Source organism: Sciurus vulgaris (assembly GCF_902686455.1).
Source record: "Sciurus vulgaris genome assembly, chromosome: 10".
Classification (NCBI taxonomy): Eukaryota; Metazoa; Chordata; class Mammalia; order Rodentia; family Sciuridae; genus Sciurus; species Sciurus vulgaris.
This window is the reverse complement of record NC_136470.1, coordinates 80,904,702-80,918,681: the sequence shown is the minus strand read 5'-3', so window position 1 is coordinate 80,918,681 and position 13,980 is coordinate 80,904,702. Positions and strand designations below refer to the sequence as shown.

At 43.6% G+C, this 13,980-nt stretch overlaps 1 protein-coding gene across 6 annotated transcripts in view; it reads right to left on the bottom strand.

Annotated features, from left to right (window-relative positions):
• The window catches only part of MB21D2 (Mab-21 domain containing 2), a 110,872-nt gene that overhangs the window by 45,352 nt on the left and 51,540 nt on the right, over positions 1–13,980 (bottom strand). The window contains exon 2 of one of the 6 annotated variants that reach the window (XM_079155933.1): positions 1,330–1,393. The exons of the other annotated variants lie outside the window; for them this stretch is intronic. The gene's annotated coding sequence lies outside the window, so the exon portion shown is untranslated. The remainder of the gene's footprint in view (positions 1–1,329; positions 1,394–13,980) is intronic. 6 annotated transcript variants of the gene reach the window in all.

Sequence of the window (13,980 nt, the reverse complement as noted above, 5' to 3'; positions counted from 1 at the left end):
GTGGAATGCTGCTCAGGCTTCCTGTGAAGGACAGGTGATAAGAACCCAGCTTTAGTAACCTGTGCTTCTTATGCTACCATCAGACAAGGGCTTGTCAGCTCAGTTCTGCTAACAGCGTGCTACACCGCGACCAAGGAGAAGCTAAGCCTCTTCTAGATTCAAAAGCAGTGGAGGCAGGGACATTCACTGAGGAAAATTGGATGTGATAAATTCACAGATAAACATCCCTCTATCTGGGAAACAGTGAAGTCTGCCAAAGGAAGTGCATATGGAATGTACATACACACAAGAAGTAAGCTGGGTCAGGAAAGAAAGAGTCCCCCACCCACCCCATAAGCTGTAACAGAAAACCTGTATGTCCTGGCTTCTCCACTTACCAGTCATGAAACCTGCAGATCACTTCACTTTTCACCAACTTTAAAATGCAAGTATATGCCCTCTTCTTTGTCTGCTTGTCAAGAAGATTGAAAGAGAGAAGTGCCAACACAGTCCCCTGCACAGGCTTGTAGACAACCATGGCCCTGCTCCCAGCTCAGTGGGACAAAGCGCCTGTGGGAGCTCACCCCCATTTGCATGCTGAGTCCCACAGTGCAGAGGTGGCCAGGCCTCAGGTCCTCCCAGCTGCTTCTCACCTACCTTGCTTACTTCCCCTGAGACTAGAAATATGCCACTGTTGTCTAGGTCTTGATTTCTGCTCACCTTTGTTCCTTCTGGTTCTACCTCCTGGGCAGAAACCTACTCTGAAACACCAGAAAGCCCTCTCCCCACCAGCCTGGAGGGGCATCAAATGCAGCCTTCACTTCTCTTGTCCCTGCTGTCATGATGGGGGCCTGGATACACAGTGACCATCGACGTTCAAGTTCATTTTACTTTCAAACATTTTGGAGGGAATAAGTTCAGTCTTTGTTGCCCTGGATGTTGGTGGGTACTTATGTGAATCAGACTGCCCTGGTCTTGAGGCCGAAGCTTACGCTAATGTGGTGGTTTCAGAGGTCTAAGTACTCTGCCCCAAACCCTCGCTGACCTCCAGCTGCGGCTCCTGATGCAGAGCTCTCCAAGCTCCCCGCGGCCTCCTGTCACAGAGCAATGTGTCAATCAGCGGTGATGCCTGGTGATGCCAAAGCTTACAATGAAACCACCACCCACTTCTGTTTACCAATTGCCTCCCCTGACATCTCTTGAGGCAGTGAACCCCCCCACAACCCGTCCCAGAGGGAATCCAGGGAGCCCTCTTTGTAACAGAGTTCCCAGTGGGCGGGAGTCTCAGCAGGTCGGAGGAGGGGAGATGCTGCGCCACGTTTCCCCCACATGGCCCTTCTCCACACTCACTCTTTGGGCCTGTTTCCGGCCTGCTCCTTCACAAGGACACCATTCTCACACATTCATATTTTGCCTGAAAAAGAGAAACCCAAATAAGCAAAGAGCCCTCCTTTATTTGCAGGAGAACGTCCACTTCTAAGCCTCCCATCTCCCAGGCTGTTGGCAGCCCTTTCCCTTTCTTCCTCCAAAGGAAGGGCCAAGAGAATAAAGCTCTGCCCTTCCCCCCCTTCTGATGCCACTTGGAACTTTTACAACTGGTGATTAACAGCCTCTTAAACAAGAGTGATCCTCCACTTGCTGTAGATCTGGCTGCTAAGTACATTTGATTCGAATTTAAAAGAAACATGTATTCATTGTCCCACTTCCTTGGGAAACTCACAAGTTGCAAAGTAAGTGATGGAGAAACCTAATGAATAGTAAAAGAGGGATTAGAGGGTGACCAGCACACATTCTTCAAATGACACAATTTACTGAGTAAGGGTTTCTTTCCCTGTGTAATTAAGAGCCAGGGAAAAAGTAACTCCAACCACCTTCATCAGTTATAGGAGGAACAATGACCCATCCACAACTCAGGGAGCTGCCTGGACGTGCATGCCATTCCCACTGCACGGGACAGCGAGTGGAGCGTTGTGGTAGAGGTCATCTTGCTCCCGTGTATCACAGTCGCCAAATAGAGAATGTTTCCCTCCTGACTAGATGAGCATCCGTCCTTGCTCCAATTGTAAATTCTCCCCACCAGCAGAAGGGCCATAACCGTGAGGCGAGGCTTGGCCCATGCTTCTCACTTTGATGGTCAACACTTCTGCGCCCTAACAGGTCGATCACCTCTGCTTTCCCCACCAGGCACTCTTCAGGGCTCACAGGAAGGACAGTGCTGAGTTGGCAATGTCAAATTTCACTCTGGTCTTCCTTCCTTTTCCCTCCATCGCTAGAGAAAAAGCAGTAGGCAACAGTCCACATTTATTTAACACTCTAAAATAAGGTCTAGAGCCAAATATGGTAAAATCTGGATTGAACTGAACCCCAGGATGCTTTACCATTGAACTACATCCCAGTCCTTTTTATTTTATTTTATTTTTTATTTTGAGATAGGATCTTGCTAAGTTGCTAAGTTGCTGATGCTGGCCTCTAACTTGAGATCCTCCTGCCTCAGCCTCCTGAAAGCTGGGATTACAGGTATAGGATGGATGCCCAATTTTTTTTTTAATTTTTATTTTTTATTTATTTATTTTTTATTGTAAACAAATGGGATACATGTTGTTTCTCTGTTTGTACATGGCGTTAAGGCATACCATTTGTGTAATCATAAATTTACATAGAGTAATGTTGTTTGATTCATTCTGTTATTTTTTCCCTTCCCCCCACCCCTCCCACCCCTCTTTTCCCTCTATACAGTGCTTCCTTCCTCCATTCTTGCCCCCCTCCCTAACCCTAACTCTAACCCTAACACTAACCCTTCCCTCCCCCCATTATGAGTCATCATCCACTTATTAGCAATATCATTCGTCCTTTAGGATGCCCAATTTTTGAACCTGTCTTGTTACCCTCTAACCAGTCGTCATCTGTCAGTTACAAATGTTAGAAAACTTACGTAGCATCTCTTATTAATCCATAATAAGCCTTTCTCCCATGCACATCTGATTATATATCTATGTACATATATACATTTGTACATATATAAAATAACAGTAATAAAGCAATAGTAATAATAACATAGAAAACAGTATTACTACACCTTAAGCTTGGAGCACTTCATATATATTATTCCAATAAGTCTTCATAAAAATCCTGTGATGCAGGTAGGTTGCTGTGGTATTTTGTTTGCTTTTATATCTAAGTACCTTGCCTACTCTTCCTCCTTTGTCTTCCCTCCATGCCACAAGCCACCCCCTCGATTTGATGCACTCACACAAACCCACACCATGAGGACATCGACCACCTAGCTCAAATTCCTAGCTCACACACAATATTATCTATTTTGAAAGCTAAAGATATGAGATCTCAGACCAATGTTTTTTTCCAAATATACCAAACAAAAAAGTCATACGATTTCATTTAAACTCAGAGAAAAGTGCTCATTTGACCAAGTCACATAAGTCACATTCAGAACATCCACTGCTGCCAAGAGCTCCCCAGAATAAACAAAGTCAGGGGCCGTCTTTCATTCCTGCTTCGCAGGTCCTAAGCCGTGAGTCTGTGGTCTCCTTGGAACTTCTTAGTTACACTTTCCTCTTCTACCTGTTTCAAAATGCAAGGGTGTGGGCACACATGCCAGCAACTGCACGTATGGGCACCTCGGCGCCTGCAAACGTTCTCATTAAATGCCCTTTAATTTAAGATCCCCCAAGTGATCTTATTTGAGGATTCCCTGGATCCCTTTATTTAGAGGTAGAAGTTAGAGTCCAGCTGGGAGGAAGACTTGCCAGGACAGGGAAGCAGAGGCCCTGGAAAGACCCTGGAAGAAGTCACTCTGAGTCTTCTCAGCTCAAGATCAAGGGAGCTGGAAAGGACCTAGGCCCTCATTAATCCTCAAGGCAATCATGTAATAATTTGTCAAAACAAGATCCAAATGATCTGGTCTCAGAAGCAATAGGACTTGGCTGATTAAATGCTGGAGGTAAATTCATAACATGTAAAGATACAGGTTTTCCAATTAATTATCTAGAAATTAAGAAACACTGGACACATCAGACTCAAATCACTTGGGACATGCTAGACAAATCACCTTGTTCCCTCCCTAACATCAACTGGAGATAGTGAAAAGACCACAGGCCTGATGAGGGTGGGACTGGGTCCCTACCTTGGCTCTCCCACTAGCTAGCAGTAAGGGATCTTAGAAAGGGTATCTCTCAAAGATTACGCTTCCTCAACATAAAAAAGGGTTGAGAGCAACTCACATGACAAGTGAGGATTAAATGAGACAGGGCATGTGACAGCAGGCTCCTGATGCCCACCGGATGCTTCTCCTCCCTTGCTTTCTGGGTTTTAACAATGCAACACCCACACCAAAGCACCCCACCCTTGAAGTTCTTGCAGGATAAACAATTCCCAATTCAATGCAGCAGACTGGTTGCCCACATGCTTTACAAACTCAGTAACCCTTCAGCCTGGCTGCTGATTTTAAGTGGCTATAACAACCTAAAGCTGTTTGCATAGCACTTTTCCCTGGGCAACCAGAGATGAGAATGTTCGTTTGATTACTATCTGAAAAATGTAAACAGTTGCATCCATCGTGCATGGGGTTAAAACAGTCTAACCAACACGGGCAGATAAAATTAGTATGTGTGTGAAAATTCAAACAGAAACCCAATTTGAGCTTAACTTTGATAAACTGTGCACTCTCAAAAATAAAGTATAACCAACCAAAGTGCATTCGTCTACGCTCTAACATTAACATCGGTGGCAGCTTGTTTACATTTATTGGCCAAGAAGTGTTCTTCCATCTGGTCACACACCCAGCACTATACACATATTTTAAAGTTATTCCAATATTTCATGTGTGAAAACACAGAGGTTATTTCATGTAGGCAAATTTGGAAGAAGTCGAGTGCTCAATATGCTGCAGAGCTCCTGCTTAACCCACAGCAACTGACATTTTTCTTTCAGCCTGCCAGTTAAATGCCTACTCTGCTTTTTAATTCATTCACCCACTTCTACAAACGTTTGCGCTGACATTTTGCCAAAGAGCTATCCCACAAATCTCTAATGGGGAGGGGAGAAGAGAGTAACAAAACAGTAGCATGAGTCTCAGACTCTGGGGACATCTTCCAAACATCCTACCATGGAGAAAGCCCAAGTCAAGTCGGATGAAATAAAAGACATCGGTATTTTTCAACTAATAGTATACAGTTATGCACCAGAGGCTGGCCCTTCATATGGTAGACAGTGTAACTGTTGCATGACCCTTTCCTTTTCCCACGAGACCAAGGTGTAATTGTGTAAAAGACCCAGTGTTTTCTGTATCCTATTTTGAGGATCTATTTCTAATCTGAAGGAAATGCTGTGAAATGAAATAAGCCAATGTGTAACAGAAACGTGTTTTCGACATACTTCTCTACTTCTCAAGGTATACTCACAAAGCATGCAAATGATTAAGTACTAATTTCTAGATCTTTCTAGAATAAGATTCAAGGCCTGGTCATATGGCCAGCAGCAGGAAGCCCCGTCCAGCCTGACTATGGCATGGCCATGCTGCTTCCATAGGACGCACTCACTTCCCTCAAGGTTTCTATTGGCCAAAGAAAAGAAAAGAAAGAAAATGCATTCAGGGGTTCCTGGGAGCCTGGCGAAGTGGCTTCAGAATTCTCCAAGCTCTGGACATGCCACAAGAATGATTTCTTTTGACTTTTTGGGTAATCTGCGTATTCTAAGGTGTGTACTAAACAGTATAGATTCAGTATCATGATCAGACTCCCAATGCTGTAGCAGAGAGATTACTTTGAAGCACATGTGCACCTCTGTCCCTCCTCTGCTCTGTCCTGAAATGGCTACAGTTCCACTCAGAAGGAAAGCTGGAGTCTTCCTGATGGTCCAGGGAGTGACAGGCACCTCTCCCTCTACAGTCTCTGTGCCCACACCAGCTTCAGTCCCCCTTTGCTGTTTCAATGCCTTCAGAACTCTGCCGCAGCTGGAAATGTCATAACCAACATCTTCAAGTTCAAGTTTTTGTTTGATTATTCTATTAACAATTTCAGCCACTTTACATTCCCTTTTACCAGGCTCTACATTTCACTTTTTTTTTGTAAGATTGATTGCATTAAAATCTTTCCAAAAAACTATGATCTATTTATTATATCTACTGCTTATTGTCTGTTTATTCCTGCTGAAATGACTAAGTTCCAGGATGGCAGACAGCCTTCACTATCTTGTTCAATGTATCCCAAGTGCCTCAAACAATTCCTGGCACACAGTAAGCCCTCAACTATTTGTGGAATAAATAACCAAACTGCCAAAATTAGAAACGCTGTGTCACAGAACAACTTTCTGGGGCTGCACCAAGACAAAGACGAGAACTAGAGCGTCCATCTCCCAGAAGACAGATTATGCCATAGGAAACAACCTAGACAGTGTCCCCAGGCAGCTGCTGCCAGCAGGCTTACACAGAACAACAGAGATGTGCACAAACACGGGCAGCACATACATACACTTTCCAAGGCACACCTCTGATGGACTCTTGGATTTGAGGTGCAGGGCACCCACCTACCATCTCTCTCAGTCATTCCGTCCTGTATCACATGTGTGATGAGCTGGGCATAGTGCTTAGACTTGTATGGGCCCCTCTACATTCCAGAGAAAAAAAGCTGCTTGCTGTCAAGTCTGTGCCTGCCTCGGCCCAACCCAAGTATCTATACTGTCTGGAAACCTTTGGCCTCAGGCTCAGTCTTGCCCAGTGCTGAGTCAGTCAGGCCTGGCAGTGGATTGGGAGCTCCACCCACCCCCATGTGGCCAGATCAGTTCTGCTGCCCTAAATCTACTGTCTGCCACAATCTAAAGGGCAGTAAGAATGATTCAGAGTACAGTACACAACACCGCACAGAAGACAGCACCAGAACACCCCAAGCTGTGGGCCTGAGTTACTCAACTCCAAAGTGGTTTATTTAAGACCTTTGTAACATTCTCCCATGTATCATTTAAAAACACATCTTACATCCTAGGACTTGCGGGGCACACGGTGCAGTAACTGAGAGCAATCTCCATAGTTAAATTAATCTTGCTCTGCCATTAAGCTGTGTAACACACCTATGCCTTCTCTCTCACCTCAAAATGGCAATAGTAATAATAATAATAATAATAATAATAAAACCTACAAAGTAGGGTAAGTGTGAAGATTAATGAATTTCAGGTAAAGCTTATGGAACAAGGAACATAGAAAACACTCAAAATTACTTCTACAAACAAAATGTGGTATTTCCATACAATGAAATCTGCTACGTGGATAAACCTTGAGAACATTAGCTAAATGAAAGAAGCCAAATACAAAAGGCCACATATAAGATGACTCTACTTACACTGGATGTCCAGAATAGGCAGATCCACAAAGTAAATTAGGGACTGCCAAGGCTTGTCACCAGGGGTTGTTGGGGAGTGGGAGGAAATAGAAAGTGACTGCTAATAGGTGTGGGGTTTCTTTGGGGACATTGAAAATATTCTGGAATTAGACAGTAGTGATTGATGTACAATTTTGTGAATATACTAAAACCGCCCAATTGTAAATATTTTTTATTAAAAGGCACTACTACTTCCCTATGAGATTTAGACAGTACTCATGTCTTAACGCAGCTCCCCCTAGAATACCCGACACAAAGCAAGGCAAATTAAATGTGCTAAGCTAAGCAACCAATGACCAATGTGGAGCCAAAGTTTTCTAGGAAATGCCAACAAAGACTTGAACCACTGAGCAGCTTCGAGGAATGATTGGCCAACTTGGACAAAGTCTTCTCCCCCGGGCATTTGGCAAAGGGCCAGCAGTCTGAATCACAGTGGCTGAGGGTCAAAGGCAGGTTCTGCCAACAGGGGAAAGGATCAAAGCTGAACACGGACAAACCGGTTGGGGGAACGAAGAATGAGAGAGAGAGAAACCTGTTTCATCCTTTGGCTTGAGTTTGTAATCAGAGATAGTAATCAGCATGCACAGCACCAGTCCCCAGCACACAGGCCTATTTATATCAGCAGCCTCTCTTCAATCAATGTGATGGCTACAAAAATGAACTGGGAGGGAGGGATCTAAGGCGGGGGTGCCATGGGAAACAAATAGGCTCTTATTTCAAAGCAACAGTTTCTTTGCTTAAATTGGCAGTCAGTAAGGAATTTTCAAATACATTCCAACACTCAGCTGGACCATCCTTGAAACCTGTTCCATATACATGCTCTAGAAGTTATTTTCTTAGCAAAAACATTTAAGGAGGAAAAAACAGGAGAGGTGGAAATGAGGTAGAGTTCTCAAATAAGAAAAGGAAAACAGTCTCTTCTTTTGATGGTAGAGAGAGAAAAAGTTAAATTTTCTTTCTCATGTTTTCCAGAACGTGAAAGCTATAAATATAGAAAATTTAAAACAATGAAAACGAAACAAAAATCAATGTCTATTTGTCAATAGGGGTATCACAATTGGGAGATGGGCAACTGCTAGAAGCAGGAGAAGCCCACAGAATATTCTCATGCAGAGCCCTATAATATTCAGAACGAGCTCCTCACCCAGACCTTCCAGTTCTTCCGGTCACTTCAATCATGGTTTCTCTCTGCTATAGCATTCTATTATTTTTTCCATATCACTCTGGATTTGCCTGCTGTAATGTCATGACCAATTGGAAATCCAGAATCTTATAAGTGCTTTTAAGCACCTTTGATTCCTTTCGGCCACTTCTCTTTCCCATTATCACTGCTCTCAATCCAGTCCTCATCTCCCTCCCTCTGAGACTGCTGGAATCGCCTTTGACCTGATTTCCCTCCAGTGCAGATGGCTTTGCACCCAGTCCCTGCGCTATCAATGGACAAATGAATGCACGGAACCCTCTTCCTGAGCCTGACATTTAGGACCAACCCTACCCACCAATGACATCACATTTCCAGGCTCCCCTCCCAAGTCAGGTTACCTGGCTCCTCTTCCCCACACCTTCCAGCAGTCATTCTCCTTCATGATTTCATGATGATCCTGTCAGAATTCAGCATTCTCTCCTTTGCAAGGCATTGTGACAAGCAGTTTTTCACACAAAGGTACCATCTAATACAATGTGACTCTTATCATTTGACACCTGAGAAGTTCACAGTTGACTTAGCCATGTCTTATCTATGATGCCTTACCAAGTACTTATGATGGGCCAAAATCGTAATTAGAACCCTGTTGGAGTTGCACTGGAGTATTCCTTAATGAATGTGCACTGAATATATAAATGAATGAATGACTCTAACAGGAAAATAACATCTGAAAATATTTATTTTGTACTATGCTAAATGCTTCACATACACTTCTGTTTTTGTAGGGTTTTTAAATTCTCAATTGAACTTTTGGGTATGTACTCCATTTTCCAAGTAAGGAAATCAAGTTCAAGTTCCTAAGATCATACAGTGAAAACGGCAGTGTCAGGATAGAATCCATCCTAGATCTCTTGACTCCAGAATGCATTCTCTCCAATATTCACCTACCCTTTCCTCTTTTCCTCCCTGCTTCTCTACCCCCTCCATGCAAAGGATTGGAAGCTTCAGAAAATTTGTAAAGCAAGTTAAACGCTGAGAGAGCGCTGCACTTCCAGGGATCAAAATAAAGCAAGTTAGGAGAAGCCTCTGATTGTACTCAGAGCAGGGCTGCTTCCACCTGTGTGGCTGGAGTTGGGAGGGACACAGGGCCGCTTCCTTTGCATGGACCAACAGGAGACCCAGGGTCACCAGTTTAAGGTCCCATTCCAGTTCTTTGTAACCATGTGACCTTGAGCAGATCCTCTCATCACTCTGAGTCTCAGTTTCCTCGTGCATTAAATGAGAATCATAAGCCTATCTCACCAGATTGTGGTGAGGAGAAAGGAGACACAGGGAAACGAGGCTGCAAGTGCCATGAAGGAGACCAGCTTATCTTTGTCACAGCTCTAACCCAGCAGCAGGCAATGCACTTGGCTTGTTTTCTGGAGTCCACTGCAGTAGTTTTCCGATGTTTCTCTTCTCTAATAACAATCTTCGGTCTGTTTGAGATCTAAGTGCAGGAACTGATTTTAAAAGAGAAATTATAATAAGGATGATGACACTCTTATTGTTATCATCCTAAAACATAAGCCAATAGTGATGATAATGATGATAATAATAATAAATCACATGCCATAACAAGCAAACAAGAAAAACAAGTGTTTTATTACCTCTGCCACATATGCATGCTGCTTACAGTGGAGGGAACTCCCAAGGAGAAAAGAGAAAGGCAAAAGCAAATCTGAGGGCTGGGATGTAGCTCAGCGGCAAAACACTCGCCTCACCTTTGCCAAGCCCTGCTTTGGATTCCCCTTTCCAAAAAGGAAAAAAGAATCCCACCAGGAAAGCAAACAAACAAAAAAAGTGAATAAACAAATAAAAAAAAAAAAGTAAATATGAGTGAACTAAGAAAGCTCACTGACGCCCTAAACATCTAATCAAAAAAAGAACAGACTTTGCAATATAAATTGGAAGATCTGCTCAGAGAGAAGCAACTGAAGCCCCAAACTGAACAATCTCAGCAATTTGGGAGAAAGAGATATTTTGAGATGGCATCATATTAAGAACAAAGAAGAAAGTCATTTTTATGTGGCTCTCAAACTATTAAATGAACCTGCCAATTCCATGCAGAAGAAGGGCTTTAAAGAACTGCAGTCAAGTTGGGAGAGACGTCAAAGTCCACAATTCATTAGGCAGCAGAGGAAAAGCAGCTGCAGATTTTTAAGCAAGTGTCTCCAGCCCAGGCCAGAAGGAGCTCATGGCTGCCAGAGCTGCTGGAGACTCGAGGGGGAACCACACTTTATCACCCTTCCAGCATGCACAGACTTCTGCACTCAGTTCCTCTCTCAGGCGTAAGTAATGCACGTGTACATAATCCTCACAGAACTGAAGAAAAGAGGCTAAGGAGGCCCTGGCTGCAGCTTACCAAGGTATGCAATCAATCCTGACTCTTCCTTTCATTAAGGGAGGAGAGGAAAATTCCGTTCTCTGGGACCATCTCCTCATCTGCCACAGGGGGAGAGCTGTGAATTAGTTCTTCAGTCAAGAGAGCTAATGAAATCGCATAACGTAAAAGTGGCCTTGGAAACCCATAAAAATCACTCGAAAGGTGGGGTCCACGAGATTTAATGCATATATCACAAGAAGCGCAAGGGACTCAAGGTAAAAGGAGAAAACAGACTTATGTCTCCCATTGGCCATCTTCTGGAGTTCGGTACCCCAAGCCACCATCACCATCTAAATTCTTCCAAATCACGATTCTGTAATTTAAGGGGCTCAGGATAATTTCATAATTGTAAGTCCTATCTTAATCTTAGGGATATCTGAAGATTAACACATCAAAATGAATGAGAAAGCACTGTGTGAACAATGAAGTATTTCACAAATAAGATTCTCTCTCGTCTGACATGCCGTGAACTTCCAGGGGCAGGGATCACTCCCCCCACAGCAGTTCTGATATTCAATAGCAGCCGATCTTACTTTCCAGGCACCGAGAGAAGGTGGAGCTGTGAATCAGCCAGCACTGAACAGAGTTCTCTATTGCAGGTTATGAAAGAGACAGGATGTGCCCCAAGACTGCCTGTCACTGCTCACAATCTAGTCGGAAAAGATTTTCTCCCAAGACATAGCGCATGGACAATGCACATATACACCTACAGGTGCCTTAGACAGAGTGTAGATCAAAAGCACAAGCAAGGAACAATCCGTGAGTCAGAATCCTTTCCTCAGCAAAGAACTCCTGCATAGGATGAGAATGTAATGGTAAAAAAAACAGAGGAACTCTGCTGTTGGGAAAGCCCTTTGGAGGCAGTTATTCTATGCCTGCATTTTAAGATTGACAAAACTAAGCCTTTGGAAGGGGCTTGGGTGTGCCGGGCTCACACAGCAATTTCCACATTGGCTGGCCCCACCACCACCACCACAGAAACCATGGTCCCAGGGGGATCCTCAATCTATCCTTGAGCAGTACTGCACAATTCAGGATAAATCCTGTTTTGCCTCATGGGGAATAGCTGGCAAACGAGCCTGCGCAATTATATTCACTTCCAAATCATTTAGTAAGCACCCAGATAAAACACTAATAGACTCCCTCCCTGGACCATCCTGTAAAAAATCACAACCCCATCTCCGCTCCAGAATATATGACAACCTGTATGTACATTTCCCCTTCTCTTCCTTGAGCACATGTATGTGTCTGTTTTCCTCAGCACTTTGTCCACAGCACCAAGTACAAAGCCCCAGGCCTATGAGAGACTCAATCAAATATTTGTTGAAAAGAAGGAATAGAAGTAGAAATCAAAGAAGACCTGAAGAATATGATGGATGGAACTCAGAAAGCAGACACGGATGAGGAGGGGAAGAAATGGAGACACGAAAGGTGGAGGAGCAAAGTGGAAAAGTATGGAGTGGGGTCAGAATGAGGGAGGTGGTGCCTAAAATAAAGATATTTAGATAAAACTAAAGCAGAGAGAATGCAGAATGGAGTCCACGTGTTTGGCGAAGTGCATAGACACAGAGCTGTACACACACAATGGAGGGCTACCACTGACTCCAAGGAGACCACCTTGGTGTCCCCAAAAACTCATGCAAGCCCTGCCTAGAAAACAGTTCAGCTGGAGGTGGGAGGATAATTCCTGGAAGCCAACAAATGTAGCACAGCTACAAGCTGTTCCTCACGCAGCCAAGTGGTTCTCAGAGCCAAAACCCCATCTCCCTCTTCACTCAGACTTGGCTCTGGGTTGGCTGGCCCAGAAAGGCCAGCAGGGTCTCCCCAACACAGCACAGCAGTATTTTTCCACCTCTGGTTCAGAATCAAACCGCAAAACTCTGGGTTTTGAAACTCACTATGATGTGGAGGGCTCTTTGCTGTTGTTGTTATTTATTTTTTCAATGTTTCAAAGACTAATTTGGGAAACAAGTACATTTCAAAAGAAGTCATTTGCATGCATAAAAAATAAGGGCAGTGGAATATTGATTGTGGCAATTTAGGAAGGTGGAATAATGTACCTCTCTTAATTCATGGAAACTGAAGAAAAGATGGAGATAGGGTGGAGACGGCGTGGCCCCAGGATATGGGCAGTTGCTGACTGTATGTGGACAGCCTGTGCACAGGGCCAGCCTGTCCCAGGAGCCCAGAGGTCAGGTCTGATAAGGCTGCCCAGAAGAAATGGGAGATGTGACCATGTCTTCAGAGAAAGCAAGGTCTGGGACAACTTCACTTATGCCTTGTCTCAGAAGGCAATCAAGTCTCCCAGGCGATCCAGACACATCTGAAATAAATGCACAGACACTACAGAGACCAATCAATATTCTGGCGTGAAAGATTAAATACCAGTCGTATTTATTTATCTTCCTTTATTATGTTAACAAAGGCAGATTGGTAAATAAATAACATAAGCCAGTGATCTCTAAAGTGCTAAGTGCTTTAGTGAAAAGAACAGTAACCTAGAAACCAAGAGGTTGAATATCATTCCCAGTTTGGGTGGGCACACAAGAGATCTGGGGCAAATCATTTGATTTCTTTGATCCTCAGCTTCCCTTCCTAAATGCATCTTAGCTAAAGTTAAATGGATATTATTATTTCAATGGTAATAAACCTCTGTTGATACTATCATTAACCTCATTTTGTAAAATAATTTTTTCCAAATTCATCAACAAGGAATGGAGTCAGAAGTACAAGTCTGCCTGATTTCCAGGGTCCATATTTTCAATCCTTCAGGTTATCATCTCCAATCCCTTCTTACTCTGATCAGCTACAGCATTCATTCAAATATAAAGGGTTGAGATCACCAGAATCTACATGCATCTAACTGGTAACCAAGTGTCAGAGGAGAACTGATTAAACAGTATGATGGTACTGACTCCGACTTAGTAGCTTAGGATAACAGAAGATCCTAAAGCCTTTTGTATAGCTATCTCCACATTACATCAGAGTTTTGTTCTGATCAACTGTTGAGAATCAGAGAAGTAACATGATAACCTCTAACACAG